Source organism: Lathamus discolor, chromosome 4, assembly GCF_037157495.1.
Source record: "Lathamus discolor isolate bLatDis1 chromosome 4, bLatDis1.hap1, whole genome shotgun sequence".
Classification (NCBI taxonomy): Eukaryota; Metazoa; Chordata; class Aves; order Psittaciformes; family Psittacidae; genus Lathamus; species Lathamus discolor.
Window position 1 is genome coordinate 99257432 of NC_088887.1, and position 23536 is coordinate 99280967.

Genomic DNA, 23536 nt, shown 5'->3' on the forward strand with positions numbered 1-23536 from the left:
CTGAAGTATTTGCCAGCTGTCCACTCAACACTGGAATAAGTGCTCCTTGCATGCCTCAGCCACAATCCCAGCCCAAAGGGGTCACACAGTGTAACAAGGCTCTAACCTCCAGCAAGCGTGTCTATCTACCATGGGCCCCCTGCCACTTCAATACCCCCATTGCTCCCTGCCTAGCACAGAGACCACTGTACAGGGGCTGTCATTTCTGTCTCCGAGCACCTCTACATCACAGCAGCTCCCATAGTGGTGTGATCCCAGCTCATGCCCCAGAGGGGAGCAAATTGGTGGGTTTGTATCCCACATTGACAATCACGGTGTGGACCACAGAGGAATTTGGTCTCACCAGTAGCTTTTGCTCCAGAAGTGTCTAAGGTCCAGCTTTAAATGGAATTTAACTGTGTCTTCTGCCATTAAAAAGGAAATAGAAAATAACAAAAAGGAACACACAAAACTTTCCAGGTGATCCCTGCAAGCTGGGTCCTGTGAAGAATTCACCTGAGACAGGTGGTCATCTATAAAGCAGAGCTGCGGCTGGGACCTCACTCTTTGTGACCCAAATATTCAGCTAAAATGTTTTGAATGAAAAAAGTTAGCTTGCAGTCGTCAGTCCACTGTGGATTGAGGAGAATCTCCAGTGGGAAAAAGAAGCTTATTAAACAGATGCTACAGAATACAGCAATATGGGGCAGAAGAGAAAACAATAATATGAAATTACTTCTGCCTCAGATACCCTGTACAGTTTTTATTAAAGTCAACAGGAATTGCACACACAGCTCCAGGAGCAGGCACAACCCATCAACAGTGTTAAAGCACAAGCTATGGGGGAAATTGAAAGGTTTGAACTCTGGAATGGATAAATAATCACAGACCTCACTGCTTTTTACAAACAGTAAAACTTGCAGACCTTTTGTGTGCAAAACCCCAAGCCTGACATCTCACAAGAAGAGGAATTTTGCACCATTTCCCACATAGAGAGGTGCAGCAGACAGTCCCCAGGCAGTCCCAGGCAGATGAAGCAGTTTGGCACTTCCTCCTCTAATGCAGAAGCAGAAGCAACTATGTAGACGCAAAAAAAGCAACCAGTAAAGCTTCCTGAGATTTTTGCTCCTCAAACAGAGGAGATTTATATCTCCTGAAGTGATATCAGATTGCTTTATACACTCTAGTTTGGTTGGTTGGTTGGATTGTTTTCCCTAGACCAGGTGAAGTGTTTATGGAACTTTACAATTTAAGCGTCCAAGGGTTATGCTGAGTGAGTGGTCTGCATTAGGCAGGTGTCATGCATCATGACAAAATCACAGCACTTTGCAAGATCAGATGCACAAAGAAAGGCTTTCACTTAGCACTGACACACAGTCCTGCATTTCAGCTGCTTAAGAGTGCAAGCAACATTTCACCACAACCTCAAACAACAAACGAAACATACTTCTGCGTTTCTGACAGCATGCTCCTAGCCCACCCCCATGGGAAGTAATGCTATTACTTCCCATGTAGCATTAGCTACAACTAGGTCACATCACCTCATGGCTGAAGATGACAAGATCATGCACATAGCAGTGCATATAAATGATGTCAGCTCAGCTTATGCATGGTAACTAAGGAAGCCATCGAGGGAGCTTAGACTCAGGGTCCTGGTTGGATACATGTTTGAGGAATCATTTTTCTGCTCTGTGGGGAAACAGTAGCCCAGCGAAAGGTCTGAGAAAGAGGCAGGGAGTAAGATGCCTCTCTCTCCCCCGCAACAGAAACTGAAACAACCCTAAGCTTTCCACACTGCACAAAGTGACTCCGTGAGTCATTCAGCGCTGCCTTTCAAGGACTCCCACCTATTTATGCAATGAAAAGCAAATAGAAGTCCTCACTATTGTTTAATGATGTCATTGCACAGCTAATTTGTTTGCTACAAATCCTTACAGGCTTTAAATTTGACGTCTAAGTTCATACCAGGTTTGTAATTTGCACTGTTGAAAGGCAACACCAAAATATACCGGTCAGCTGAATGTGTCCTAAATGGACAACTCCAGTCATGTGACAAAGAATAAATCCCATTAACACAGGAAACTTCTATTGCTGTGGTATTTCTTGCCTCAGGCATAAGGAGCTTCTTCCTTGGGAGGGTAGTGCAGCACTGGAACAAGGACCCAGGGACATGGTGGCATCTCCAGCCTTGAAGATTTTCAAGACTTGGTTGTACAAAGCTATGTCTGATGTGACCCAGCATTGATGGTATTCCTGCTTCAAGTGGGAGGTCAGCCTAGAGCCCATTGCAACCAACATTTCTATAATCCTGTGAGCTCTTCCTCCAATCTCGGTATATTTCTGAAGCAAAGAAGCTTCCACGTTAAAAATGAGAGGGAATACAGATTTACGTGGAATGAAAGTATACTGGATCTTTAAATTATCTTTACATTAAAATGATGGGCATTTGAGAGGGATGTATTAATGGACTCATGCAGCTGTGTAGAATACTGAGGGCTATTTAAGGGCAGACCCCGAGAAGACCATAACTGCTCCCACACACATTGATGCCAGCTCTCTTACTAAAGAAGGGAATGTCAGAGGGGGACAGTTGACCTTTAAGACGCCAGCACAGTTGTGTTAAATTTCCTTTCTCAGTGAGAAGCCAGTCAAATGTCACCATTCATTGTAAAACTGGTCAAAGCACAGGATAAAGCTGCTGCATTTTTCACACTAGAGCTTTGAAACAAGCCACTTTTATTTCTCATTTCTCTTTCAGGCCAGCTGCTTTAGCATGAAGTCTTCCTCTGCAAATCAAATTGAGCTGTAGAGACTTTTATTCATCTTTCCCAAGCACTTCATATGCTGTAAGATTTCCATAAAGCAGAAAACATGCGTATGAAGACTCTGTCAATGACAGAGATAACTGCTAACACTGAGTCGCATATTATTTCACATGAAGATGGGCACTGTCATCTTAATTAATTTTCATATACCACAAATGATTTCTTTGCAGGAGAGGAACAGTTGTTAGGTGCTGTGTACTCTTTCATGTTACAGCTGCCCCTTTTACCTTCTCATTGAAAAATATCCACTGTTAATCCATGTTATGAATCAAGCCTCATATTAGTCTCACCACACCAGCATGACTAATGCTTGCCCTTTAAACATCCTGTAACACTTCTAACAAACTTGTCTGGTACTGACCAAATTCAACCTGAATTAGCCCTCATATCATAAAACTTACCCCGCTCCCTTCTCATTCAATTCTAGGTCTGGCAGCTCAAAAAAACTAACAGAAAGGGGATTCCTGCAGTGCCATCAGTAGGCTAGCAGCAGGGAGCCAGAGGCAGGCTACCCTAGGGTCCTACAAGCCAAGGCATGAGGAGTGGTGCTGCTGTAGTTGTGAATCTCTCTAGGCTGCACAGATGCACTCAGGAAGCTCCTCCCAAGCTGAAATGTTATTTTGCTCAGTACTGCTCAGCACGGCTCTAGGGAAATACAACAGGAGCTCTATTTCTCCGAGGAAACAGAACGGGACCTGGATGCAGATAAATCCTACAGACATTCCCCAGCCCCTGACTCCTTAATTCATTAACAAATAAACTAAGCATTTAAAATCCAACCCTCTTGTATGATTTTATTTTCTAAAAAGCAAACAGTCACTTCTAAAAAAGCCACAGCCTCTTTGCTGTGGCTTTGGAATGGCCTCCAAATATGAATTGTGAATGCCTGACGCAGAAATAGTTGGGGTTTGCAAAGCACCTGAAACTACAGTTTTTGGGTTTTCTTTTCAGTGGGTTCCCAGTCAGATACCTGTGATTTGGATTTAATTGTCAGTGTTGTTAACAATTTCACAGCTCAGAGTGGGGTAATGATTATAGCATTGAATGGCTCTGCCTTTCCTCAAAATTTGAGTGGGTGTACAAATGTATGTGTAAGGATAGAAAAAAGAAAGGAAAATTAAATAAACAGTCTAGGCCACCACCATATGCATAGTGAGTTCTGAGGGTGATCAGTTTACCTTTCTGTAAGGAATTTTCTGTAAAGAAGGGGCTCAACACTTGAAAATCTGGCTGTTAGGCAGCTTTGCCATTCACAAAATCTGGCATGAAGGGAGGAGTCTCAGCAGAGGTTATGAACCAGCAACTTCAGAGTGGGTGGTAAAATTAGCCAAAATCAATCTTTCCATCCCTCAGAGCAGACGTGGCAGCAGGTGTGGGTGGCGACTGAAGGTGCACCGCAAGGGAACACAGCCTAAAAAAACCACCTTTCAGTGTAATGATATTGTACCTTGTTGCCAACACTGACATAATGCTCATGCTGTCTGCAAAATCGTTATGTTCCAAGCAACCCTTCCTGAGGCTTAGAAAAAGAATAGACACTGAGAAAAGAGACAAACTTTTCTTTTAAATTTCCTTCTGTGTGGAACCGGCTCGGTTCTAAAGTAAGCGCTGTGGAAATAGCCAGGGCCTATTGAAAATTTCTAAAGAGGAAAAACATCACCTCCAATTATTTTGCCATGTACTGAAAATATCCTGATCTTAAAATATCTTGAGAAAGACCCTGAGACTGAACAAGTAATGCCTTTGCTCTCTCCATGTGTCGGTGGTGCTTTTTGTCCCTCACTTCGTGAATTCCAAATTCAAAGAAAAATCTGTAAGAAAAGAGAAAAGATGACAAAGCCCTCAGTACCCTGAGAATCATCTCTCTGCTCCTCAAAGAATGCTGCTGTGAAAATGGCCACAGTGATGTCAACTCAGAAGAAAGTAACAATTGTGTCCTGTGTTCTGATGCAGGCAGATGATGCAACAGGGAAGGAATGCAAGTTCATTGATTTCTGCTACACTGATGGTGTGAGATACCATCTTATCTTTTATATGCATTAGTGAAGGTGGTTAAAAAACAGTGTATCTTCACAGCATCCTTTCTGTAAGACAGGTTATTATTGTTTAGTTCCTACAAAGCCAAAAGCACAGCAGATTAACATGACCAGATTACAAAGAGTCTTAAATCTTTCCTGTGATGTAGTGCCTCACACTTAGGTGTACATGCCAGCAGCACATCTACTGCTCTGCCTGTAGTAAATCTGTCTTTTTCTTTGGTTAAATATGATCTTTAAGGTACACTGGAATCTACATAAAATCATGTGCAATCTCATACCTATCTTCCCCTGTTTTTACCTTGCAATATCTCTATTGCGAACATTTTATAGTGTTCAGAAATGTATTAACTGGACTACAGGAGACATGGAAAGTAGCTATTTCTAGAACTTTTTGAGAAACATCCTTATAAATGCATGTAAGTATCTTCATAGGGAGAAAATTAAGACCTCTTTCCTCATTGCTTAGTGGGTACGTGTGTGTGCCTGGTGAAAGGGACACTGCCAGTTAGAGTGGGCTGTGTCTGACTGTACACAATATATCAGCTCTTTAATCTAACGTTCCTCCTAAATCGTCTGGGTACAGCCTACCTACCTGGGTATACAAGATCCTCGTAAAGCTTAATGGCTTTTTCTTTGGCCAGCAAGAGACCTGGCTCCTATTTTATGAGTTGTGAGCTGAAGTACAGAGGAACTTTGGTAATGGTCAAAAGCCACGGGAGAAGTCATAGGGAAGTGGAACTGAACATGACTAAATGAACCCAGCATCCAAATCACGAGGCACAGCCCTAAAGAGCTTACACAGCTCATAGCAAAACAAGTGAGGATGACAAATATTTATGTAATAGATATTTGGAATGCAAATGGTATGCATTGGGTAATGCAGTGCAAAAGTTCTCTTTGATAAAAGCAGGGTTTGCTTAAGGTTAAGAGATACTCATTCCATAAGGCAGCACCTACCACAATTGTATTTGAATCCTTGAGGTGCCCCCCCCTCCCTGGGCACAGGTGGCTGTCACTGTAGAGCTACAGCGTAAAGTAAAAGCTCAGCCTCTCACTGCCACTCCATTAAAGGAGATTGTTTGGATTTGGTCATTGAGTTTGCTTGTTTTCAAAATTACGATGTGGCTGTTATCGGAAAGATGAGTCAGTGAAATGAGTTTTGTCGTTCCGGAGGTGGGGGTTATTGGCTGCCTTTTGAAAAAATGTAACTCCAAGAGGCCTCAGGGCAGCCTCTGAACCAAGTTCCTGCACCATGTTCTAACATTATCCTCGAAAAAGACAAATACCCTGAGTCATCTGGTGTCTGTGTCTATGTTTAATATACCTTTCTCTGGCTTCAAGTAAGAGGGTTTTGTTTGATCAAAAGTGGGTGAACCATAAACATATGACACTAAACTGTATTATTTCATAGTAAAAGAGTACACAAGCAGCAGCATATTTGAGTGCAAGGTAATGTTAAATTTGGCTGGTTTACTTTGCTATTTTCGATCTCCACAATATTAGCCATGTGATACAGCAAAACTTCCTTTCCCTCTGAGTAGCCCTGTGAATCTGAGAAAAGGGAAGCAGTTAAACATCAAATGAGAGAAATTACTTCTTAAGTGGCCATCCCTTTTAAACTGCATGCTTTTAGACTACTAGAAGAGTGTTTTTCTTGGATTGGAGTTATAATACTGAACACAATTATACTAACATGGAAATGCCTAGAATTTGAAACTTTAATAACAGAGTAGCTGCAGATATTTTTGAACATTTGCACTGTCTTCGTAACCTTCAGGGTGTTTTTTGCTCTTGCATACATAAGCACCAAAGCCTGTGCCTCTGCTGCAAAACCTCATGTGGAGTACTGTGCATGACTTCAGTCTCCCCAGTACAAGACAGAGACTTGCATACTGGAGCGAGTCCTGCAGAGCACCACCAAGGTGCCTAGATTTGGAGCACCAGCTGTGTTTTGGAGATGTGCATTTAAATTATTTTATTATTCTATCCTTTTCTCCATCTTTTTCCTTCTGTGTAGCCAGTACATACCATCCTGCTAAGCCTATTGACTTCATCCCACTTTGGCAAATGTGCATGTATAGCCCAGGCAGTCATTTGATGTCACCACGTTTCTAGGTGTAAGCAAATCACACGGTCCCCATCTCCCCTTCCTCTCTCCACTCCCACCCCTCCCACACACACCCACCCCCCCCCACACCCCCCCCACCCCCGCCCCAGATAGGGTAATAACATCTTGGTGGGTTTTCCCCAGACAGAAGATGAAAACACCCATCTTTCTGTTTCCCTGCAGGACAAGTCAAACACTGCACTTCTGCACATGGTGCTCCAAGGGCGGGGGGGGGGGGGGGGGAGTGGGGGGGTGGTGGTGTGTGCTCAAGCCATCCTCTGCTGTATAAATCACATCTCAAATGGTTTTTGTAGCTAGTTACTTAAGTAGATTTCCAGAAAAACAGCTCAGAACATGAAAGAAAAGACACCGGGGGGGGGGGGGGGGGGGGGGGGAGTAAACCATTTAAAGCTGTGCTTTGCTTCCCGTCCAAGGTTAATTTTTTGATTCTCTGAAACTACAGACAGGTGACAAGAAACACCGAATATTGAGAGTGTGCAATAATCTTGTGCAAACCTCTCACACCTGCGCACTCTCCCTTTTGTGGGTCTGGCTGACTCATCCAAGTCAACTTCAGGGAAAAAAATACTCTAAAATTGTACCCCCCTCCCAGCAACTAATCTCCCCTGGATATAGGGAAGGTTCTTCTTTGATCTCACCTTGCTAGGACAGCCAAACCAGCATTTGCAGGTACAAAAGCAGAATTAGGGAAAGAAAGCCTCTCTCAGTAGCTGATCCTTCTTCCTCAGGTGTATTTGTTTTAACATAGCAGTCAGGCTTCAGTGGCTGCAGTAGGATTAGAAGGTGACTCAAGAGTAAATGTTCAGGAGAGTTTGCAGACCATCTGCTGTGTACCTTTCTGTTCCAGTTGTCTTATTGTTTCTTTACCCACGCTGGCAAGATCTGTGAGCCAGTACCCTTACGCCAAGAGTGAATAATTTAAGTTGCTGGATTACTCCATTAAAATTTGTTTCCATCTTTCAAGGGACAAGGCAACACGTTGAACCTGATAAGCCACTTCTTGTTAGCTCCTGCCCAACAGTTTTACATTAAAAACCTAGGGATAATATTTCTGCACAATGAGGGTATGTGCACAGATTCTGGTGCTGGGATCACCAAATAAAAAAAAGAACTGGAAAAAGTCCCGCCAGATCCAGATCCATGAACAGAGTAGCTGCACCTGCAACATTGCTTCCAAAAGATGGACAAGAGACCTTGGAGGCAAAATTGCAGGTGCTCTGCTTCTGGGACTCAAGCTAATGTCTCCCCTTGCCATCACACTGTGCACATATCAAGCTACACAGACCTAAGGCAGACACCATGCAGAGCCCAGACGTGCCCTCAGATATATCTAAACCCCTTGGCAAGCCCACTTCCTCTGAGTTGAAAATTCTGGTAAATCCATGTGTGTGACCTCTGCTCTGAAGCAAAATATCAGGATATGTCCAGTAACAGGTAATAGCAATCAGTTACACAGACCACCATTTAATCTGTGAGAGATCCAGGGGAAACTCTCAGTAAAAGCTGACTTTAATATTCATTAAAGGCTCTTCAAAGACTGTTTTCTCTGGCAACCACAATGAACTTTGCAGGGTAGGAAAGACAGACTTTCTTTTTCTTTTGCAGGAAAACACAGCTTTCAATTAAGAGAGTACCACTGTAATACCGATTTGGACATGAAAACGACAAATTGCTTTCCATGTTCATTTCTTAGTAACGTCTTCCATCCACCTCCGTGTTTCTCCAGAATAATGGAGATAATTGAATTCCTTCTGTTTGAGTTTGGTAAAGTGAAACTGTGGACTGGAGCACCTTTTCCCTGCACGGCTGGCAGAGAGCACCTGATCAGGAAGGCTTGGATGGGACGGATGTATATCTTGCTGCATTTCACCCATGGGGTAAAATACCATTTCCTGTGAATTCAGTATCCAAGAGTTTAGTGGCACCAAAATGTCAGCTCCTATTTTCTGCTCGAAGTTTGGTATTTCCTCATCAACATCAGTGTCATTAAGTATTTACTGGACAGTACATCTCACAGGCAAATTCACAAGAACAAACCTATTACTGTGTTACCATTCTTGTCTTACCAATTACCTGACTTAGGTGCCTATACTAGAAAACCAGCCTCCCTAGTTCCTTTGTCAGTCAATGTAAAGGGGCAAGTCACTCCCTAGGACAACTCAGAGTAAGGAACTCAGGCATGTTTTCCTCCATTAATTGTGTAGGAAAATAAAGCTCTTGTTCAGATGTCCACACTCAGGTTCTATACCTCTCTTCCCTCTACTTCTAATTTCTTTTCTGGAGAAGAAATCTCTGCAACACCAATAACCTAACAACCTGACTGCTCTAAACCACCAGCACTGAAAAGTTATTTTAAAGATCTGAAAAAAACCCAAACCTTTCTCTCTGTGGTAAGACAGGAAAATAACCAGGGAGCCTTGACCATGCTACATGCAATCAACATGGTACAGCTGAGCTTAGCTTGGACTTGTGCATTCCTCATAACTTAACCTGTATCTCCCATCTATACCCAAAACAAACTGCTTTAATTAAACATTCAGATAGAACAAGAAAGAGACATATTAGAAAAAACAGTTTATAGTAAAAATGTGTATGACTTAACTAGAGGACAATTGTGTTTAATGAACCAATTGCTAATTCTTAAGAACATTCTCTTGCCTGTTAATTACTGTATTTTAGCCAAATAGCTCTATCAGGCATATTTATCACTGAGAGAGTCTGGACTATAAAATCAATATGGGAGACTATGAGCAGAAGCGTTGCTTGAAAAATTATAGAAGGGGCATTGAAATTTTGATTATTTTTTTCCTGCTGGGAGAAATTTTTCTCCATAAAAGCTATGAAGGAAAAAGAAAAATACCACTGTCTCATTTTCAAAATTTCTGGGAACCAAACCCACTATTTTACCTATGATGCTGACAGCAAAAAATTGCCAGAAGGACTGTATAACTACATTTGCACTAAAGCTCATGGAGAGTAGTTATTTTATCTGCAAGAAAAAGTATCTGTTTAGAAGATGGTTTTCTACAGAGATTAAATGATATTTTCCTGATACTTTCCTAAAAGAACAATTACAAATAAGATCAATAAAATGCTGTGGATTTAATTCAGTTTGTAAGTATATCAGAAATTCAAAGCCTAACCAGAATGATTTTACAAACCACAAGTAACAGAAACCAAAGGAACTCAGTTAAAGTTAAAATGAGGATAACACTGAAAGCACTCTGTGCTGGCCTCCCAGCAAACATGATGAAAGAAACAAAATTTCAGATGCAATTTAATTTGCCACAACCGACCATATCAATACTTCATAACCATGAGAGAAGAGAACATTTTCCTTTTACTTATATGGTCATCACCAACAACTTTCGTCTTCATTAACTCTCTAGAAGAAGATACACTTGGAAAGTTCGCATTAAATAGCACACTGAAAATCAGTATTCTTATTTCTCATTACTTCATTACTTCTTGTTCTTCATATACTGTGACTGCTCACCGTTTTATAAGAATGACTAAACTCAGGCTAAGCATTATTACACATGCAAATTTCCCAAGCTCACACAATAGCACTGACAAGAAAAAGCAGAAGCATGTGGGATGAAAAACACTGTACTTCCAACCAGTGTAACACATGCAAGCATTTACAAATAGCCTAAGCACAAAAACATCTCTATGTTTGAGCATACCCATGGTGGAAAACTTGGGGTGAAGGAGGAAGCCATGAACCCAGTGAATGCAGTCCTGTAACGATTCCTTGCAATGTGAGCAACTTCTATTCCCACCAAGTAGGGACACGACAATGCAAGCAGGGGCATTGCATCCCAATCACTTCTGGATGCTATATTAAAGCCATTAAAGCAGCTCTGAGAAGTTTTGAGCTATGCCATGAACCAAGCAGGGATTGACTTCAGGACCAGGCAGAAAGAAACGGCTTTCCTTTTACAGTTAAGAGTACAACCCACCCATATATTTTACACTTCGGTCTGCAATACAGATGAAACACACCCAAGAAGTGCCCATGGCTCTCCATTGACTATAAGGAAACCTGAACTGCCTGAATATGCACAACATTGCCAAAGGGATCCCCATCAAAATGCCCACAGACATGACCTTCGCAGCCATCAACCATTCCTATTCATTATTCAAAGGGACTGCCCACTGTCTGCCAGGTTAAGGATCTCTAGATTTCTGGGAGCAGAAAATCTACAAGAAACAGAACTTTTTCAGGAACAGTGGGAGGATAAGTATATGTTTAAAATAGTAACAAACGAGGAAATGAGTCTCATATGTCATGCTAACTGTGAATTCATTCATTGAAGAATTCTGAAAAAAATGTCACTTCCCTTCCTAACAATGAAAATAGTCTCAAAAGCACTTTGAAATCCCAAATCCAGATATAACAAAGACAAAGAAGTATGGAGTTTGCTTATACGCTGGACTGAATTGATCAGAACTTATTTAGCCCTTTCACGCTATGAGAATTAATCTAAAACCTTCAAAAATGGAACCAAGATGATAATTTCCATTAGTATTTAAGTATCTTCACACAAAATTCTAGCACACAATAAAAAAAAATAAATCTTCTTTTATATTTTTTTAAAGGGCAAAGTATAGAAAAAATATAGAAATACTATGTACTGCTGCATTACATCATCTCAGAATATTGTCTGAGGGTGACAGACTGGAGCCATAAATAACATGTTTCAAAACCTTCTGTGTTAAATGACTTCAATAAGTTGGCTGCAAAGCGAAGAAAATATTATGGCTGAAAGACAATATAGTGGAGATGGAAATTGTCACCATATAAACAGATATTAAGCTGAAAGCCAGATTAAATCATTTATCCTATGAAATATTTTTTATATATATATATATAAGAAGGAATACGTAATACATGAAACCAAAAGTTTTCTTTTGGTCTCCAGCAATACTTGTGTATTGTTACATCCTCCAAAGAAGAGGAAGAAGGCTACCATGTGCAGGCAGGCCTTTCGGTCCCTATGTGGACCCTTCCCAGGGTCCAGTTAAGTACCTGTCACCATTTCAGTTGTAATTTGCCTAACTGCAAATCATCTGACTGCTATTCTACAAGTCAGACAGTTTTTTTAAGTCCCCTTTAAGGTCAATGAGAAAACAGCCATTTTTTGGGTACCAAATGCTGGGATACAAGCAGGCAGCATCCATGACAAATGTTATATTAACATGTGGGCAAATGACCTAAAACTGTTTATTGATGGTATCTATGCTTTCCTTAGAACTCAGTTATCTCCATGGCAGGGGGTTGGAAATAGATGATCTTAAGGTCCTTTCCAACTCAAACTATTCTACGATTCTATGATCTCCAGTTATCTAAGTAGTTATCTCAGGTAAAGAATGAAAACCGCTGAGTGAGCTGCAGATTAGAGGCATCTCTACTCATAAGTCATAGCTTAAGCAGTGAACACCCCCACAGAGGAATTAAAATTGCTGTTACAAATAATGACCTGGCTCAAACTTTTTTGGAGAGGTGCTACTCCTCACTAAGGAGACTTGCTTTGAAAGTAGTGGGGAACCCAATGCATACATACTGGATAAGCATTAGCTTCTCTAACTGTGAAAAAAAAAGTAACCTTATTCAGCATTTCGAGTGATGAAGTAATACAAATGCACATACACATATGAAACCATGACATAGCCAGACACTGGGGAAAAAAAAAAAAAAATCAATCAGATAGTAACAAGGAGGTCAGATCATACTAAGAACGTAAAAAAATTCACTTGGTACTATTACGAGAAACTGGCCAAAATATTTCACAAAAGGGCCCATAAACCACCAGTGGGATCCACCCGGCACCCTGGGGAATGGACCACAAGGCTCTGCTGTGCCCAGAAAGAAAGGTCATACGCTGTGGGAAGTCTGGGCAGGGCAATGCTGTGAAAGTCTCATGCCTCAGTGCTCGAGACCAGGAGGTCTGTGTAATGTCATCTGCAATCACTATAGGGCTGGCTGGCACATTCGTGTAAATAAGAACCACATCCTTTGATTTCAAAATCAGTATTTTCCAAATGTAACAAAGACCTTCTGTGGAAATTACTAAGTCCAGGATAGCTGCGCTGTGGTAAATACAAGTTATTTTGAGTTATCCACTGCATAAACCCACAGGAATATATCTGTATTTTTAAACAGATGTTACTTCTCCAAGAAGCATAATGGTTCAGGAGAGCTCATTTTAACGGTCCACGTGAAAAATAAATTCACTCTCAGAGTGAGATTTAAGTATGAAGAGGACTGAGCAAGAGAGTGGAAAATAAATAAGACTCCTGTGATTTAACTGTGGGGTGATAGATACAACCCTGCAATTAATCTACCTAATAAAATAAGAGATAACATCCCATATACTTTTACCACCCAGAGTACAACCTTATTAGCGTAGCAGCACTTTTTTTATACCATATACCTGAACTTTCATGACTCGAGCTTTGCCATACATCTCAAAATATGTGTGCCATTGCTACCACAGTGATGCCAAATAGAGATCATGTGGTGTAGAGGATCAAGGAAAACAGGATGGTTTCCTCCAAGTATTGCAGACTGGGTGCCCAACATAACCTTCCCATTTACCGCTTAAAAGCACATTAGAAATTAGTATCCCTGAAAGACCACACTTGATATTTTACCCTTCAAAAATCTGGCTGAAGCAATTTTCAGTTGATTGAGGTTATTTTGTGGAAAAGGACAGCAGATTTTCTCATATTTAGAGAGTTAATTGTGGTTTTCCTCTTGCTGCACTGATGACCACTTGATGCCCCATTTGTGGGTTATCAGGAGGCATTCACTTGCTGTTGTCCATTCTGGCAATGTCTCATCCACTTTCTATCTTCCCAAATCAGGGCAGACAGGAAGGTGAGTTAGTAATATCATTAACTGGCAGCTTGCTCACTCAATAAGTACCATAGCAAAAATATAGGAGTGTCTTATTGCTCTCAAATATTGTTCAAATGCACTGGTACTAAGTTAGGGAACATTGATTCAGTTTGGATTTTGTTACCCAGGGTGGACAGAATTTAGCTTATAGTAGTTCAAGGAAAAGAAACTATGAGAAAATTCTACACACACAACTCTAATTAAGCAAGTTAATAGATGTGCCTTCAGATCAGCAGGGAAATTATTTCCTTTTATTTCTTCTGCTTGTGTATGACAAAGGAAAAAAGAACAGTTTTAGGGCAGGATGGTCTCAGACATTTGGAAAAGGAGTTTAAATTTAGAACGGAGTAGATCAGCAGATCCAAACAGCGTTTCATCTAACTAAAGACTGTCAGTGACAGTATTTGGACTGAGAGATAAAGCTAAAAAATCCTGTAATGGACAATCCTTAATAGTGTACCTCCAGGGGAAGTCTTTCTCACACTAAATAGGAAGTGGCTGACTTTCATCCAGGAACATGAAGTCTAATAAACTCTTGCATGTTATTTTCTATTTAGATAGCAACAGAAATTTTTATTCCACTCTTCCTAAAACATTTGAGTAATGAGTTCCGAAAATCTGTGTGTGTTTTGGAAAGACATGTTTAATTAATTTGAGGGGTACTGTCATTTTAACTTCACTGGGAACTCCCTTGAGCTCATGCTTTTGCAGAACCTAAAGAAAATTTTGCATATACCCACTGTATCATCCCTTGTTTGTCTCTTCACAGCATTTAATAGCCTGACATTTCAGTCTCTGCCTCTCATAGCAGCCTATTTTTGTTGCTTCCTGTAAACGTTTCTCTGCTATATTCTTATTTCAGAGAGGATCAGAGTTCAATGCAGTGACTCCAGCTATACCACTTTCCAACAAGGTTTCCTAAAATGCTGCTGGACATAGTCTCCCCTTGTACTAACATAAGAATCCTTGGCAAACTGTCTGCAAGCAACAAAATTATGCTTGGAAAAGTGAATAAGTGTTCTAAGAGGTGTGTGTAAAACCAGATGACATGTTCTCTGTCTAACAGCCCACAAGTCTAGTCTTGCAGGTATTTGGGGGTTACTTTTGTGGTATGTGGAATTCTATCCCACGAGAGGCACCGATTGATTCTCCAATAACACAGTATCCTAACGTGGTCCACATTAGCCTTTAGCATTCCCAGCATAGCCCCACATCTTTTTGACACGCACCTTGCTACAAATGCCCCTGCAGCCCAAACTGTTGGAACACCTGATACTAGAATAAACATATCTTTCAGCTATTGCACATTAAAATTCGTTAGTAGGAATATGGAAATTCTTCCTCCACCAAAAAAAATGTCTTCAGTGAAGCTAGAGGCCCTGAGAACAGGACCTCAAACCCCAAACAACCTAGATTTGTAGGATGTTGTAGCCCTAGAGGAGTCTGATTGCTTCTCATAAAAATCCTTGAAGAAATAGAACGTCATCTCTAAAAATATAAACATGCACCAAACGATTGGAACAGAACTTTAGATAGGCAAAATAATCTTACCCTGTGCACTGAGACAGATCTGTCTAGACTGTTTTCCTTATCTTGCAGCCAAACTGTTCTCCCTGTAGCAGTCAGTTATACCTTTCAGTGGGCTCTCCGTCCAGACACACAGAAATACCCAGAGGAGGATCTCTGTAAAAGCACGTTCTGTTAAGCAAAAGCTGTTGGAACTGTGTCACCAGATAAAGACAATTTCTTTCAAGCACCTTGGGTTGGAGTGATTAGTGAACATGCCATCGTGCCAGCAGCAGAAAAAAATTAAAGAAAATAATCTTAAGTTGAAGACTGGAACAAGTGAAAGTCCAAAAGGAGCTGAGTCCCTACAGATGTACAGAAAGCAACAACTTTTATGTGTGACACTAGTCAACCTGGGCAGACTTGGCCTCTATCCATTCTCATTAAAGTCAGTGGGAATTAAAACGCATGGAATAGGGGAAAAAATAATAAAAATCTGGTGGGCTGCACAACACTGAAAATTAAACCTAAGGGCGGTGTCTAAACTAAAGGTGCAAAAAAAAAAATAAATAAAATAACAAAACGGAAGGATCTGTGACTGATATAAGACTGAAGAGGTGGAAAAGATGAGAAAGAGTTAACCAAGTCTTTGATGACATGCCACACTGTGACTACAATCTGAAATGGGGGAAAAAAACCATAAATCTCATGCCTTTTACCAGGAAACCCAAAATTAACATTTCCCCAGACATCTCAAATTTTGCATGAAACAAATTGCTCACTGCACAATAATGTTTCTGTAGTAACTACCATGCTTTAATACCCTCAGCAAGATGAAAACCCAAAAACTACATGAAAACAGGTATGAAGCAAACTATTTTTCCTTCATTTCAAGTGTGACACTGATGGTCCACATCAGTTACTGGTATGAAGAACACAGAGTTAAATTTAAAACTTAAACCTTAAATTTAAAAGATGATGAAAACCAGAAGGAGGGTGAGAAAATTGTTTAAGAAGCATTATAAAAATGATGAAGTTCCTATGTCCATATTTTAATAAGTGATCAGAACATTGAAATACTTTTCATAGAAAGAAAACACTCATGAAGAAAACATGTAAAATATAATCACTGTCTCTTGTGGGTTTGATGCTTATTTCTCAGACAGAAGTTTCAAATCACAGCTTTGCCCACAGAGAGCTCTGCTGCACCCTGGGTTTCATCTTTCCAAAAGAGAATCTGATCTGCACAGACAGGTATTCCTTGCAAAATACAGGGTGAGACAGTGGTGGAACTTCCCACTGTGACACAGAGCTTAAGGGATGTCTGCTGAGGCAAGAGGGTGATTAATGATGACTACTTAGATTGTGTCCCTGGTCTCTTTCTCACTTGCCAGGCCTTTGGAGGGGTGCTCATCTACCTTGCAAAAAATTAGGAGTCATTCCTAGAACACCAAAGACCATGGTGAAGAAACACCATTTTCCTTTTTTACACCATCAGCAACATTTCAAGTTGCATGACCCTCATTTCCAAAGATAGGTCCTTTTAAGAAATGAAAGGCTGCTATCATTTGGAAGGTCAGCGTGCAAGAAATCTGCTTGAGTTATGATCACTGAACATACCTATTGGTTGGATTAAAAGAACACTAAAGTTAAAAATACCAACTAGAAGCTCAGACTATTAATTTTTATTTCTTATTTTTAATAGTTTATAGGGATCACTTATCAGTTGTATATTTGTTTGTAGGAAAATGCAAATATAAACAGAAGCTGCCCAAATACACAGCCAGTAGTGTCTCCTGGTTGTGCAGAAGTATTTGCAGTGGTATTCAGAATCAGATACACACAGGTTTTAACAACTGACTGTATCTGCTTGGAGTGGAAGCAACAAGTTACTTGGAAGAAAATTAAATAGTTTTCAGAGCTGAAACAAAATCAAATAGAAGCAGAGATGCTTCAAGGAAAACAAAAGGATTTCACTTAATTTAGCAATATTTCCTGGCACGAATCTAAGACCATAGCAGGCATTTATGTTTACTGTTCATGCCTCACATATGCTAGTGTTCATCACCAACTACATCAACATACAGAACTGGACAAATCCCTGGCTGAGGCCTTTGATTGCTAAGTGGTAGTTTTTTCCTTACAGACTAACACATTATTTAATTTCTTAATAGCCTACTCTTTGTGATATTTTTTTTCACAGACAAAGTAAAAAAGCAGCTGTAGATGAAAACAAGCATAGTGGGTCAGACCAAAGAGCAGCTCTTTGTAAAAACCCAGCACCCTGTCTCCAGCAATAGCCAACAGCAATGCAATGGGCAACTGCACAGTAATACTTCTCAATATTTTCCCAGCCCTTAGCAATTTGCAGCTCAGCGACTTCTAAGCCAGAGACGGTGTCTTTGTTTTTTAATAGCCTTTCATGGCATAGGCTATTTCCGTTGCTTATCCTGCCATGATCCAAACTTTTCTGCAACAAATGCAATTGCATAAACCAAGTGACCAGCTAAATTTTTCATTTTGCCCAAGAATTGTGTACACTTTAGCCAGTAGCACTCTTTGTATGACCACACGAAAGCAAAATAGGTGTTCTCCGGGGCTAAAAAAGTTCACTTACAACACATGATGACTAAAAAGGAGGAAACTACAATTCCAACAACAATAAGTAGCTTCAACTGCTTGTAGCACTGAGCTGCCTTTGCTATTTCCTGCCACAGGAACCAATTGCCAGTTGCTTGACACTGTTAACATTTCTAAGACACCTCATCAACCATGACTTCAGCTTTTTCCTGCACGGAACTTCAGAAAACAACACTGTTCTTTGTGCTCATCCTGGTTTGAAGATCTTTCAATGGCTCCATTATTCTGAAGCTAGTGAAGTATACTTGATCTCCACTGTCATGGAGGTTTAGGTGTGAACAGTATTTGTCTAAACACACAGATGATGCTTTCATATCATCTAGATACTTCATTTGGAAGAAAGAGATGCGAAATAAATATGAAGGGAATTGGCTTTCTCCAAGCCACCACGAAGCAGCTAAATTCTTCCAGAAAATGACACAGAATGTTGGCAACATGCTAAACACTCAGTCCTCTTGGGGAAAAAAAAAAGGGGGGGGGGAAATCTGAATGAAGAGAATAATTAGTATTCCATGAGCACACTGAACTCAGGCTGTTATCTTGTCAGACAAGGACTTGCACTGCAAGGCCTTTTTACTGAACAAGCTTGAAATATACCCTTATGTGAAGAGGTTGGTGAAAACTTCCTTCAACTTCTTTGTCTGCAAGCACAACATAAGCCTAGTATTTCAAAGGACTGGAAAAAAAAGTCACAGCTGAAACCCCCAACCCAGCATTTCAGGATGACATAATGGAAATCTCATGTGTCTCAAAACTCCTCAGGTTAGAGACAGAGCTGCTCAAATGTGATAGGTAACTTCCTTGCTACTCAACTAGGTCAGAAAGTCCTAAGCCCAGTCAGTCCATCCTAAACTCTGCCAAATCAACTTTTTTGCCAAAGGAAAACCAATCTTCCAGAAAATTCACACTTGACTCTCAGTGGTCCATCAGATGAAAGCTACCATTTATCCTAAGAGCAAATCTGGAAATATCTAAACTTGGGTATGCAAATCCTGAATATTCAGAAAGAAAAAGCTCCTAAACAAATGCAGAATTATAACCTAGCCACTTAAATCCCACACATGAATTTTATAAATATTTCTGTTGCCATACAATTGATCTTTAAATGTTTAACTTTCACCATATTTTGAAAAGAAGGCTACAAAATTATTTTGAATCAACTCCAGGCAGAAGCACAAATTCAAGGTATGCTTCTGGTAAACATTTTGATTACAACCAGGGCTGACTGATTATTCAACTTTACCTATCATGAGCCAACAGATAACTAGATCACTAAAGACAGTTCAGAAATGTCTCAGCTCACAAAGCCAAAACAAACGTCAGTGTTTTTTTGTAAGTAAGCGACAAGGCCAATAAATATTTCTTTGTTGGTGTCTACAGCCACTGCTCTAAGTAACATTTAAAGGCAGGAGATAACATGAAATCATAGCTTTAATTCATGATAGGAAAATCACAGTTCAACTAGTGGCTGACTTCAACAAGTAAAGATTTGCAAGGTACAGAATGATCACTTGCAAGAATGCCAAGGTGAACATCATTGCTGGGCATTTTTCACCATTTGTATTTTGGGGTTTTTGACTTAAGTTTGAAAAGTAATATTATAACAAATAGGTTTGTGCCATACAAAGATATTTTTTTCCATTTTAGTAAAGTAAGATAAATGAACTTGGGGTCTAAAACATGTAGTCCTTCTTCCTGTGTATGTAATTCCTGACTATATCTTGCTTTTCTGTTTGACAAATAAATGAATCAGAAATGAAATGCCACACAATGAGACTGTTCTGTCAGCTAGGCTCCAGCTAAGTGGTTTTTAAGTTTAAATCCTGGCACCAAGTTTGAAAACTTTTTACTTATTAATATTTCTTAAACAGTTTGGTTTGGTGTAGCACCTGAACATCTTAAGTGAACAACTTGCCATGCCTGTTCCTGTTAAGCAACACCCAGTACTGTAAGTAAACCCATTGAATTTAATGGATTTATTCCAGGAAATGAGACTAATCACTAAGCAAGAAATAGCAGATTCCAGCTATCCTTTGAATTTAACAAACTGCAATTTCCCTCGAATTCCTGATACTCTGTTAGAGTTACTTCTGTAACGCACGAGTTGAATGGTTGAATTTTGTTGTCTCTGACAGGATTAGCATTTTTATCCATTTAATCCTCCCATTCATTTTGGTACCATCATTCTAAAATTTCAGCTGGTTTAATCCTGTCAGAGGATGATTTACTTCATCACCCATGTTCTGAAAAGGAGGTAAAGAAGCAAAAGAGATGTGGATTTGTGTCTTTTTAAGGTGCCCATCAGTATTTTGGAAAGCTATGGTAAAATACACCATAGAATATTTATTCTTTAATAAGTATCAAAGAACAGTTATAGACACGATAAACATTTTACCGTATATCACTGCTCAATGTGTTTTGAGTTCTACTAGTTTGCCAATTTATGTAAAAATACAGATGATCATATCAACTAAATCTCAGATTATTTTTCCCCACAAACACATATTTTACCATTGAAATGAATCACACCTAGCATTAAACAGTTCTCATCAAAATTTGATTTTGATACATCATTGTAGTACTAAAGTGTGATTTTTACAGTTCAAATACTTCCACACCCAACCTTATAAAGCTGCTAACATCTTACAGCTTGTTTATTTTAGGGGAGCTATATTCCTGCATTAGTTACCTGTTTTAGAAAATAAACCCTGGCTATATTTCTTTAATTTTGTATTACACAGATGCTACCTATCTGGTAGAAGACAGCAGTGCTACTGACCTCATGGCTTTCATAGTCCATAGTCCAAACTGTTGCCCCTGTGGTCTGTGAGACCATGGTATATGTTCCAAAATGAAGTTTGGATGATAAACCTGTTTTTTGGTGGTACACATGACAGTTTAACTGCAAGTCTGCTGATCTGCATTTAGCAACCACTGCCCTTACACGCTCAAGGAGCCCCACGTGACAGCAGCAGAGCAGACTACTATCAAGAGTGGTCACTGTTTCCCCTTCCAGCATAGGTATTACAAGGGACCTACAAATTTGACTGAGGTATAAAAATAGGTCACTCGCTGCAGAGGGGAGTTCTGTGTGTAGGAGACCTGCTGAACTCTCCAACTTATTTTAACTTCAGAACTGGAGGTTTTCCTCATTTCACCGTAGAATAGTTCATAGAATAATTTGGATTGGAATGGACATTTAAAGGTCATCTATTCCAATTCTTCTGCAATGTCCAGGGACACCTTCTGATCAGGTTGCTCAGAGCCCCATCCAACCTGAACTTGAATGTTTCTAGGGATGGCATATCTTGCAAGGGTGGAGAGAATTGGAGAACTGCATCAAGTGATGTGGATTTTAAAATCAGTGTGAGTTGCCCAATTCTGATCCCAGGTACTATGTTGCTACATATTTTGATGAGTAAATACAACTTAATGCAAACATGAAATAATGACTGTTGTAACACCAATTCTTCACAGTTCTCTGAAGGCAGTAGCTTTGTTTGACTGAGGAAATGAGATCCACAGAAGGGAAGCATAACGATACAGTCAAGACTGTATCTTAAGAGGGTACTCTGCAAAAGATTCCCTTGATGGATGTATCTTCCCATCTCCACTCTACTAAGCTTAGCTATAATATCAATTTCATGAATGTTCATCATTGGCACTTGGATGTATACCTGATATGATACTGTAAAGAAATTCTGTCTCCATGGGTGCTTCCAGGAAGTTCTACAGTGGATGAAATCAAGAGTATTTGGTCAGTCACCTAGAAGTAGCTGAAATTTCTATAGGCAATTTAGACTGGTAAATAATTCCAATCTAGTTTCATTTTGGTTTAGAAAACTAAATTTATTAACATGAGCTCCTAAAAAGAGAAAAAGTTCACTATATTGGTTCTCCCATGCTTTCCACCCATTTTTGATGTTATTCAGAATTATTTCCAGGTGATTTTAATTGATTTTCTGGAAGAAAATTGGGTTTTATATAAACCTATTTTTATAACGATGACCTAAAAATTAAGGGAGCTGACGAAGGACTGTGTCATGCAATGCAAATTTACACACCATTTGGGAAGAAGAGCTCTAAAGACTCTCATCTTTTCCCTGTCCCAGCTGTATGTCCATATGCATACACCCACAGCATTGCACAGATTTCTGAATTTCCCCTGCAAGGGATTGTGAGGGAGCAGCACCCCTGGGAAGCCAGAAGGCAGCATGTAGAATGCTCTCTCCCAGGGCTCTTAGGCAGCAGGGCATTTACAGTCAGTGCTGCATGCACCAATTCAAAACCATACAGTCTGACACAAAGCCAGCATCTGTGGCTGCCTACAGGGATGCCTATGGCCACTGTTGCCAGTGCCGTTCCTGGCCCACCACCACCAACGAGTGGTGCCTGACAAAAGCAACATTGGAAACCCTTTGCTATATTCTACCAAAACTGCTGGCTAATTCTGGAAACCTGTATTGCAACTGGAGTAAAGTAGGAAAATCAGTGATCTCCTAACAGCTGCAATTGGCAAAGATCTCTGGTTTTATGCCCCTGGATGGTACAACCCACAAATGCTGTGCAGTGGCATTTGTTCAGCCCTGACTCATAGACAGACGAACGCCACTGAATGAATCACCAGCAGCACTTTCTGCAGTACCTAACAAGGTAGCTCATCCAAATATTGATCAAGCCCAGGTCTCTTTAATTTTTGAGATCCAACACACCATAATCTAGGATGCTGTTCACCAGTGAAATGAGCTCTGGAAAGGGGGCCTATAGAGAGCAACCAGGAGGGCAAAAGATCAGTTGGTGCATCCTTTGTCGATAGGAGCGACCTTCTGCCTGCTGTTAAGCTATAAAAATGATATGAACACCCCTGAAATGCAAGAGAAATAGCAACTTCATAACAGAAAACTTACAGGCAAATTAACAAAACCCCTTTATAAAACATCTCACTCTGTTCAGCCCACTGCTGTAAAAGGTCATTAAGCCAAACACTGTAATAAAACAATTTTGATCCATAACTGTTGAAAAGACAAACATTAAGCAAAGTATAGCCACAAATTAGCATTCAGGACATCAGCTGAGCTTTGCAGTTTTTGAGAGAAGATAGCTCCTCCCTGCATAAGCACCTGGCAAAGCACGTTTCTTCCACTTTTTCCTCAGATGTTGGGCATGATGTGCTTGGGCAGTGGACAGGGGATATCACAAGTGCTCACACTCATGCACTCCTGGGACCTCTGCTTGGCCTCAGGGCAGCTGGGTTAAAAGTCCTTTGACTTTTGCTGTTTTAACAGTCCTTCCTACCCTTCACTCTATACACCAAGGGCCCAGCCCGGGCCAGCCCGCAGCCCCAAGCCCACCCAGGTCTAAGTCCAGACCCCAAGTCCAACGTTACAGTCAAGGTCCAGCCCCACGCCCACGCCCCAGCCCCACAGACACGGCCCCGCCCTCCCTCAGGCTCCGCCCCTCAGGCAGTCCCAAGCCCCGCCCATAGATATAGCCCCGCCCCTCCCACAGCCAGAAG